We start from the raw sequence: 10,095 nt of genomic DNA on the forward strand, positions 1-10,095 counted from the left end.
AAAAAAAAAAAAAAAAGAAAGAAAGAAAAAAAGAAATAAAAGAAAAAAGAAGAAAAAGAAAGAAAGAAAGAAAAACCTAGAAGAACCTTCCCCAATTCCAAAAGACGGAAACTTGGTGAGACTGAGTCGGCTTAGGAACTCTTGGCGACAAGCGCTCCTGACACAAATGAGGGCCAGCTGGAGACTCCCGGAAAAGGTAAAAACCACACGAACTTAAATTTCATCAATGAAAGAGGCGGACCTACAGCGACTATTTCACCGCCCCCCAGTCCCCACGCCCTCCGAGGCTGGACGGCAGGAGGCACTGGGAGGCCGCACCCCTAGCTGCCCCCTCCCCGGCGCCCAGTCCAGCCCCCAGCCGCTTCCCCGGAAAACCCCGGTCAACAGCGGCTCCCACTCAAGCAGGGGTTGGGGAGGCGGACGAGGCCGGCAAGCGGGGACAGTGCAACCATTTTCATCAGCCATAAATATTCTGGGACTAGGAGGCGCTACCAATTCCAAGCTCCAGCGGGCCGACTGGTCGGGGCCTCAGCTCCCCGCCTTCCCGCCGCGAGCAGCGAAACCCGGCCGCAGCTTCTTCTCGGAAAAGGGCAAAGGCTATGCTGCCCCTCCCCCGCAGCGGACACTAAGGGGTCACCGGCGAGGGGTACACCCGTGCACCGGCCCGGAGGTCCCAAGGGAGGGCCCCGACCCTTCCCACACATATTCTCGCCGCGCCTGCCTTGTGCTGCTCAGAATCCCAAATTCCGCCTCCGGGACCACACTGCGGGCCCGCGAGAGGGGGAAACACACCCATTCAGAGGGTCGCCGGAAGCCCAACCCCGCCCCTCCTCAAGCAGCCAGCGAGACCCACCTTCCTCTTCCTTTAGCAGCTGGGAAATTGGGGGCGTTTATTGCGCCCCAGGAAGAAGGCTTGCAGGCTGAGAAAAAGTCACCTCTGAGGCGCCCTTCTCTCGCTCTCCCTCTTCTCTCACACATGCACGCCTTGAGCCCCTCGCTAGCAGCTGCTAACCCCCTCTGTCCACCTGTCAGCCGGCTCCCGACACCCAAAGCCCCCACTTTCTCCTAAACACTTCCCCTCCCCCTCCATTCGGAGCAGCTCCCCCATGCGGAAATGTTCCTGCCGCACCTACCGACAGGCGCAGCCGCCAGTCAGGAGCCGAGGCGGACGCCCGGTCTGGCCAATGAGACGTGCGGAGGTGGCAAGGGGCGGAGCGTTGCGGCAAGTGGGAGCCCGTCGGAGGTGGGCCCTGAGCAGTACGCGGGAATCCCGCGCGTGGGAGTAGCGTCTACGGTGGGCGCCGGACCAGGGAAGCCTCACCAGTATGTCCCAGTAAGGGAGAGCATCCGAGCACAACTGGTTATTTTTCCAGTTAGTAAAAATGCTCCCGCTGACTACGGACTGAAGAAAGCTCTGCGGATGGCGGAGCTCCCCACCGCAGCTGTCCTGAGGGAACCCAGACGCTTCTCAGAGGATGCTAGCTCTTCTCCTCACGTGTGGTTGGGGGACGGTGAGGATGCGTTAGAGAGTAGGCAGTGGCCTGTGTGGGGCCAACTAACAAAAGAAGGGTTTAGGCATTGAAGAAAGTGACAAGTGAAGGCTACCTCACCGGAACCACCACCATGCCCCTTGCCCCAGTTCCTAATCCTGTAGAGATTTCTGCTGTGTTAGGCGTTTACTTTTCTGATCTACGTGAAACTGGCTTAAGTTACTCCTCAAGAGATGCTTTTCTTTTGGTAGATTCTTGAAGTCCTCAAGGGAAGAGCATGTTACACGGAACTTGACACTAGCCTGGAGACTATTACAGGGCCAGCCCACGGCCTGTCAAATCACACCTGGTAACACTAACCCCACCTGTACCTAAGACTCAGTGTGCCTGGCAGCGAGTGCGTTTCAGACTTTACATTTCCACTTTAAGACTAAATAGCCTGCACCAGGACCAAAGAATTGCCAGCATCTTCTCTTATATGCCTCCAATAAACAAGTACAGTAATTACAGAAGAGTTTGAGGCTTTGGGCAACGCTAATCAACCAAGGTAAAGTGAGAATTTTTTTAATGACTCATTCTGTAAATAAAGGAACTTTAATTTTTTGGTTCCACGTTTTCATATGGAAATGTTATTAGAACAAACAACACAGAAAAGGCTAGTGAAAATTTGTTATACTAGAGAATGACAACCATTGGTACTGTATTTCTTACAGGAAATCCAAAAATATTACACTCGGAAACCTCTCGGCCATAAAACGAATTTTCCCCAAACAAAACCAAAGATGTGTCTAAAATTCAGATGGATATAGTTTAATAACAGCATTTGGAGATTGATGATGTTTACAAAATCTCTACATCCTTTGTGTACAGTACAGAAATTGTTCTAGCACTGAATAAGCAGTCCTTACCAATGAGCATTAGTACCAAAATAAAATACCACCAAAAGATTTTGGCCATATAGGGTTACTTACCCTGCAAAAGATAAAGTTAGAGGACAATGAAGAGTTTTTAATTATACAGGTTTATTATAAGAAAGGATGATTGGTTACTGTATTTTCTGCCTTCACAGAAGATTAAAGAGCAAATGGGTTTTAACTGCAGCAAGAGCATTTATTAATACCTAAGAATGGCGTCTTGATTTATGAATAATTAAATATTGAGATATAGTACCAAAGGTGGTCGTACATTTGCTGCCTCAAGAGCTCTCCAAAAAGTAACTACCCATCTGAGAAGTAGCACTCTAGAGGCCAAATTTCCAAATATTTCCAAACGGTACCTTTTAAAATGAAATTTCTTTATACATCTGTATAAATTTAAATTTTGAACCCACAAACACTTTGTAAAAGAGCTTCCCCACTCTCTCAGCCACTATAAACAACCTCACTTGACAAATCATGTGGAGATAGGAAAAAGAGGTGGAGTTCTTGATGGCCATGGAGAAAGGCATGCTTAGAAGCTTAGAAAGCAGTTACCTATTTCTCTTTATATACTTCAGTCACTGAAAAATTGCTTTCTCTGGGCAAGTGTATGTATCTTTAACCCGTTTTTTCATAAGATACTACTGTGGAATATCCCTTCAAGGTGCATCATGTTGATATCCGTATCATTAGAAATCTGTAACATTGATAGATTTATAGATTATATCTTTGCAGAAATTTGGGGTGGGTGGTTCCAAACAATGAAGATGGAGGCCAATAAGAGTGTGTGCAGGGTTGAGGAGCTGGAGTGAAATGGACTGTGAATCAAAAAGAAGGCTGGAAGCCAGTTTTTGGCTGGTGCCATATGCGACCATCCAAGGATGATATAAATTCTGCCTATAATTTCTTCTTTCTTTCTACTTTCCCATAGAAACTTAAGGAAACAGTTTAATTTACTCAGTCCCATATCCTAGGATATATAACCTCACCATATCTTTTTCCTTTGCTTTAGGCAGGAACTTTCTATCAATAGCAAGGAAACCATGTCTGCTGCCTTATTTCTAAGCATCTTTTTTGGTGCCTTTTTAGATTTAGTGCTTGGCACAGTGTCCAGTACATAGCTAACATTCCATGAGTATATATTGAATGACTAGTTTAGTGCCACTAAATCGTTTTAACTCACAGTGTTGTATTCTACTCTCTACTTTTTTTTTCTTTGAGATAGAGTTTTGCTCTGTCACCCAGGCTGGAGTGCAGTGGCCCGACCTTGGCTCATTGCAGCCTCTGCCTCCTGAGTTTAGGTGATTCTTCTGCCTTAGCCTAGTAGCTGCGATTACAGGTGCCCACCACCATGCCCAGCTAATTTTTGTATTTGAGACAGGGTTTCGCCATGTTGGCCAGGCTGGTCTGGAACTCCTGACCTCAGGTGATCCACCCACCTCAGCCTCCCAAAGTGCTGGATTACAGGCATAAGCCACAGGCCTGGCCCTACTCTCTACTCTTAGAGAGCCATAAAAAAGATAGGTGGTTTATATTTAGAGATAAAGTTTTTTAAGTTTAGTTATGTCCACCTTGGAGGTGAATCTGGGCCAAAGTATAAGAATAATAGCAGCCAATGCTCTGATACTTTACAGTAAGTCGCTAACTACCCATGAGCATTATCTAATAAGGAGTGGTTTTGGAATTGTTAAAGTATGACATAAGTACACAGATCATCAGTGTGTGTGGTCTTTAATTTTTTCATGCCTATCCTACCCTATCCTCTACATCCAAGAAAATAAAGCAGTGCAGTTTGAGCAAACATGTCATAGACATAAAAATTTCTGTGTCATGCCCAAAGTGTTTAGCCAAGAGTCCAGGCAACAATTATCCAATGGACCGTTGCCCATACTCAATATTGGCTCCCATCTGTACCCATCTAAATCCTAGGCCACCCACATGAGAGAGGAAAAATGGGCTACTGTTAGTCAGCAGTTGCCAGTTACTGACTACATCTAACAATAGGGCATTTCACTTGAGTAAAAAGGTAGCCAAACAGGGTTAACTGGAAAAAGATATCAAATTATATCTATGAGATGGACTACTAATGAATGAGTTGTCTAAAAATGAATGGGGTTTCCAAATACTTGAGGAAGAGAAAGACTTCATTCTTTCCTGTTGCCAACACCCTGTTAATGAATCAGGAAATTTGCTGAAACAAGTTGTGAATTTAAATTATAACATATCCTTTCTTTTGTTCACAGCATGATTTTTAAGTTATATTGAGGGTCATGTAACTTTTACATCAGAACAGTAGCAATTATTTCAAATAACTGAGATGCTTTAAAAATGAAGTTAGTTCACATTACGGTTAATTAATGGTTCAGAAGCCAGTCTTCTAAGTGGGCTTAAAAGTCATTAGGGCCCCAAGAATGCAGTTTAATCACAATATGCATTATCTTGTTCATGTTTATCAATAATTCCCCTCTAGATTCTCCTTTGAAAGTTGAAGGAGACAGGTCCTTACTATTTCGTTTTCTGTTTAGTCTGTTCTGCATGTTCCCCAGAGGAGAGTGTTGGTAAGAAATGGTGATACCCATGAAGTTGTATTGCTGTCATGTGGGAAACTGTATCTCCAAATCGTGCCTGCCCCTTTAATTATAGGGGCGGTAGAGCCATTCTTTTTAGTGAGTAGGCCCAGGAATAAACATAAAGAAGCACCCTATATTCTCTAAGGGTTTTTAACAAGTATAGGTTGTTATGTGATTATAGTTTGAAAAGATTAAAAAAACTAATAAGAAATAAACCATCTTTTACCAAAATCATAGATAGAATAAATATTACTTTGATTTACTGTAGTGAAATATGTATAGATGATGAGGTTACTTATTCTTATTGACTTTGAAATCCTCATAGAGAAGAGCTGTGAAAGAGAAAAGCATTCAGTTTAATTCTATTTTTTCTCCCTTTTCAACTATATTAAAGATTCCCTGTTGTGCATTCCATCAAACGACTTTTGATGATTTTCCAAACATCTCTTCCTCTGGTCTAGTTTATTAAATTTCCTGCCAGTGCCACCACTGGGAAGGAAAGGATAAAGAACTTCTGTTTCCTAACTTAGCCTCAGGGAATGTATTTTAAGCATTTCACACCCACCACCCTAACTAAATATTAAAGAGAAGATTCTCGGCTGGACACAGTGACTCACGCCTGTAATCCCAGCACTTTGGGAGCCCAAAAGGTAGGTGGATCACCTAAGGTCAGGAGTTTGAGACCAGCCTGGCTAACATGGTGAAACCTTGTCTCTGCTAAAATACAAAAATTAGCCAAGTGTGGTGGCGGCCATCTGTAATCCTAGCTACTCCAGAGACTGAGGCACGAGAATCACTTGAACCCAGGAGGCAGAGGTTGCAGTGAACTGGCATCGCGCCACTGCACTCCAGCCTGGGGTACAAGAGTGAGACTTTGTCTTGAAAACAAATAAATAAATACATAAAGAGAAGATTCTTAAGACTGCACTTTGAGTGAAGGTTAAATAATTGAATAATTCTATGTCATTAAGTGGATAATATGATTAGATAATAAAAAGCAACTTTTTTTTTCTGTCTAAAACTAAAAAGGAGGAATGTCATACTTAGAGAAAAAACTACAGGAAAAATTATGGAATATTAATGCTAAGTTCTGGTGCAATTTTATTTTATTTTTAAATTTTTATTTATTTATTTTTTTGAGTTGGAGTCATCCAGGTTGGAGTGAAGTGGTACAGTCTCAGCTTACTGCAACCTCCACCTCCCAGGTTCAAGCAATTATCCTGCCTCAACCTCCCAATTAGCTGGGACTACAGGTGCCTGCCACCTCACCTGGCTAATTTCTGTATTTTTTTTCGTAGAGACAGGGTTTCACCATGTTGGCCAGGCTGGTCTCAAAGTCCTGACCTCAGGTGATCTGCCCACCTCAGGCTCCCAAAGTGCTGGGATTACAAGCGTGAGCCACTGCGCCTGTTCTCTGGTGCCATTTTTAATTGCCCTGCAATTTTTTTTTTTAAATTTCAGTAAGGATGCACAGCTTTAAAAAAAATCCAGTTAGTACCAAAATGCCAGTAATGAATAGCAGTACTCCCCCTATTTCTCTTTACTTCAATGTGGCACCTCAGAGGCCACCATTTTTCTTCTCATAGTTACCTCCACATTTCTTTTTTTTTTTTTCTCAAGGTAGGAATGTTTCTTTTTCCCTCCCCATTTATTTATTTTATTGCATTTTAGGTTTTGGGGTACATGTGAAGAACACGCAAAATTGTTGCATAGGTACACATGTGGCAGTGTGATTTGCTGCCTTCCTCCCCATCTCCTACATCTGGCATTTCTCCCCTTGCTATCTCTTCCCAGCTCCCCACCCCCCACCATCCCTCACCTATTTCCCCGCAACTGACCCCAGTGTGTAGTGCTCCCCTCCCTGTGTCTATGTGTTCTCATTGTTCAACACCCGCCTATGAATGAGAACATGCGGTGTTTGATCTTCTGCTCTTCTGTCAGTTTGCTGAGAATGATGGTTTCCAGGGTCATCCATGTCCCTACAAAGGACCCAAACTCATCGTTTTTGATGGCTGCATAATATTCCATGGTGTATATGTGCCACATTTTCCCTATCCAGTCTATCGTCGATGGGCATTTGGGTTGGTTCCAGGTCTTTGCTATTGTAAACAGTGCTGCAATGAACATTCGTGTGCACGTGTCCTTATAGTAAAACAATTTGTAATCCTTTGGATATATACCCAGTAATGGGATTGCTGGGTCAAATGGAATTTCTATTTCTAGGTCCTTGAGGAATCGCCACACTGTCTTCCACAATGGTTGAACTAATTTACACTCCCACCAACTGTGCAAAAGTGTTCCTATTTCTCCACATCCTCTCCAGCATCTGTTGTCTCCAGATTTTTTAATGATCGCCATTCTAACTGGCGTGAGATGGTATCTCAATGTTGTTTTGATTTGCATTTCTCTGATGACCAGTGATGATGAGCATTTTTTCATATGTTTGTTGGCCTCCTGTATGTCTTCTTTTGTAAAGTGTCTATTCATATCCTTTGCCCACTTTTGAATGGGTTTGTTTGTTTTTTTCTTGTAAATCTGTTTTAGTTCTTTGTAAATTCTGGATATCAGCCCTTTGTCAGATGGGTAAACAGCAAAAATTTTTTCCTATTCTGTTGGTTGCCGATTCACTCTAATGACTGTTTCTTTTGCTGTGCAGAAGCTGTGGAGTTTGATTAGGTCCCATTTGTCTATTTTGGCTTTTGTTGTCAATGCTTTTGGTGTTTTGGTCATGAAGTCCTTGCCTACACCGATGTCCTGAATGGTTTTGCCTAGATTTTCTTCTAGGGTTTTTCTGGTGTTAGGTCTTATATTTAAGTCTTTAATCCATCTGGAGTTAATTTTAGTGTAAGGTGTGAGGAAGGGTCCAGTTTCTGCTTTCTGCACATGGCTAGCCAGCTTTCTCAACACCATTTATTGAACAGGGAATCCTTTCCCCGTTGCTTGTTTTTGTCTGGTTTGTCAAAGATCAGATGGTTGTAGATATGTTGTGTTGCCTCCGAGACCTCTGTTCTGTTCCTTTGGTCTATATCTCTGTTTTGGTACCAGTACCATCCTGTTTTGATTACTATAGCCTTGTAGTATAGTTTGAAGTCCGGTAGCGTGATGCCTCCCGCTTTGTTCTTTTTGCTTAGAATTGACTTGGCTATGCAGGTTCTCTTTTGGTTCCATATGAAGTTTAAGGTGATTTTTTCCAGTTCTGTGAAGAAGGTCATTGGTAGCTTGATGGGGATAGCATTGAATCTGTAAATTACTTTGGGCAGTATGGCCATTTTCATGATATTGATTCTTCCTAACCATGAACATGGAATGTTTCTCCATCTGTTTGTGTCCTCTCTTATTTCGTTGAGCATCCTTGAAGACGTCCTTTATGTTCCTTGTTAGTTGTATTCCTAGGTATTTTATTCTCTTTGTGGCAATTGTGAATGGCAGTTCATTCTTGATTTGGCTCTCTTTAAGTCTGTTATTTGTGTATAGAAATGCATGTGATTTTTGCACATTGATTTTGTATCCTGAGACTTTGCTGAACTTGCTTATCAGTTTCAGGAGATTTTGGGCTGAGACGGTGGGGTCTTCTAGACATACAATCATGTCGTCTGCAAATAGAGACAATTTGACTTCCTCCTTTCCTATTTGAATGCCCTTTATTTCCTTTTCTTGCGTGATTGCTCTGGCTAGAACTTCTAATACTATATTGAATAGCAGTCGTGAGAGAGGGCGTCCTTGTCTGGTGCCACATTTCAAGGGGAATGCTTCCAGTTTTTGCCCATTCAGTATGATATTGGCTGTTGGTTTGTCATAAATAGCTTTTATTATTTTGAGATACGTTCCGTCAATACCTAGCTTATTGAGGGTTTTTAGCATAAAGGGCTGTTGAATTTTGTCAAAGGCGTTCTCTGCGTCAATTGAGATAATCATGTGGTTTTTGTCTTTGGTTCTGTTTATGTGGTGAATTACGTTTATAGACTTGCGTATGTTGAACCAGCCTTGCATCCCGGGGATGAAGCCTACTTGATCATGGTGGATAAGCTTTTTGATGTGCTGTTTCAATCGGCTTGTCAGTATTTTATTGAAGATTTTTGCATCTATGTTCATCATGGATATTGGCCTGTAGTTTTCTTTTCTTGTTGAGTCTCTGCTGGGTTTTGGAATCAGGATGATGTTGGTCTCATAAAATGACTTGGGAAGAATTCCCTCTTTTTGTATTGTTTGGAATAGTTTCAGAAGGAATGGTACCAGCTTCTCTTTCTATGTCTGGTAGAATTCGGCTGTGAACCTGTGTGGACCTGGGCTTTTTTTGGGTGATAAGCTCTTAATTGCTGCCTCAGCTTCAGACCTTGTTATGGGTCTGTTCAGGGTTTTGGCTTCTTCCTGGTTTAGGCTTGGGAGGAGGCAAGTGCCCAGGAATTTATGCATTTCTTCCAGGTTTATTAGTTTATGTGCATAGAGTTGTTTGTAATAATCTCTGATGATGGTTTGAATTTCTGTGGAATCTGTGGTGATATCCCCTTTATCGTTTTTTTATTGCATCAATTTGGTTATTCTCACTTTTCTTTTTTATTAATCTGGCTAGTGGTCTATCTATTTTGTTGATCTTTTCAAAAACCAGCTCCTGGATTTATTGATTTTTTTGAAGGGTTTTTTGCGTCTCTATCTCCTTCAGTTCTGCTCTGATCTTAGCTATTTCTTGTCTTCTGCTAGACTTTGAGGTTTTTTGATCTTGCTCCTCTAGCTCTTTCAGTTTTGACGATAGGGTGTCAATTTCTGATTTCTCCTTGCTTCTCATGTGGGCACTTATTGCTGTATGTTTCCCTCTAGAGACTGCATTAAATGTATCCCAGAGATTCTGGTATGTTGTGTCTTCATTCTCGTTGGTTTCGAAGAACATCTTTATTTCTGTCTTCATTTCATTGTTTATCCAGTCAACATTCAAGGGCGAGTTGTTCAGTTTCCATGAAGTTGTGTGGTTCTGTGTTTGTTTCTGAATTCTGAGTTCTAGCTTGATTGAACTGTGGTCTGAGAGACTGTTTGTTACGATTTCCATTCTTTTGCATTTGCTGAGGAGTGATTTACTCCCAATTATGTGGTCAATTTTAGAGTAGGTGTGATGTGGTGCTGAGA

The 10,095-nt window shown here is 42.4% G+C and overlaps 1 protein-coding gene across 4 annotated transcripts in view; it reads right to left on the reverse strand.

The window, feature by feature from the left end:
- The window catches only part of UGP2 (UDP-glucose pyrophosphorylase 2), a 54,919-nt gene extending 53,780 nt beyond the window's left edge, over window positions 1–1,139 (reverse strand). The window contains exon 1 of one of the 4 annotated variants that reach the window (XM_017522158.1): window positions 854–1,139. The gene's annotated coding sequence lies outside the window, so the exon portion shown is untranslated. Of the gene's footprint in view, window positions 1–706; window positions 730–853 lie in introns of those variants that run through there. The other 3 variants (XM_037736183.1, XM_017522159.2, XM_037736182.1) reach the window with 3 other exon arrangements.
- Window positions 1,140–10,095: the final 8,956 nt, after the last annotated feature.

Source organism: Cebus imitator, unplaced genomic scaffold, assembly GCF_001604975.1.
Source record: "Cebus imitator isolate Cc_AM_T3 unplaced genomic scaffold, Cebus_imitator-1.0 Scaffold23, whole genome shotgun sequence".
NCBI classification, from domain to species: domain Eukaryota; kingdom Metazoa; phylum Chordata; class Mammalia; order Primates; family Cebidae; genus Cebus; species Cebus imitator.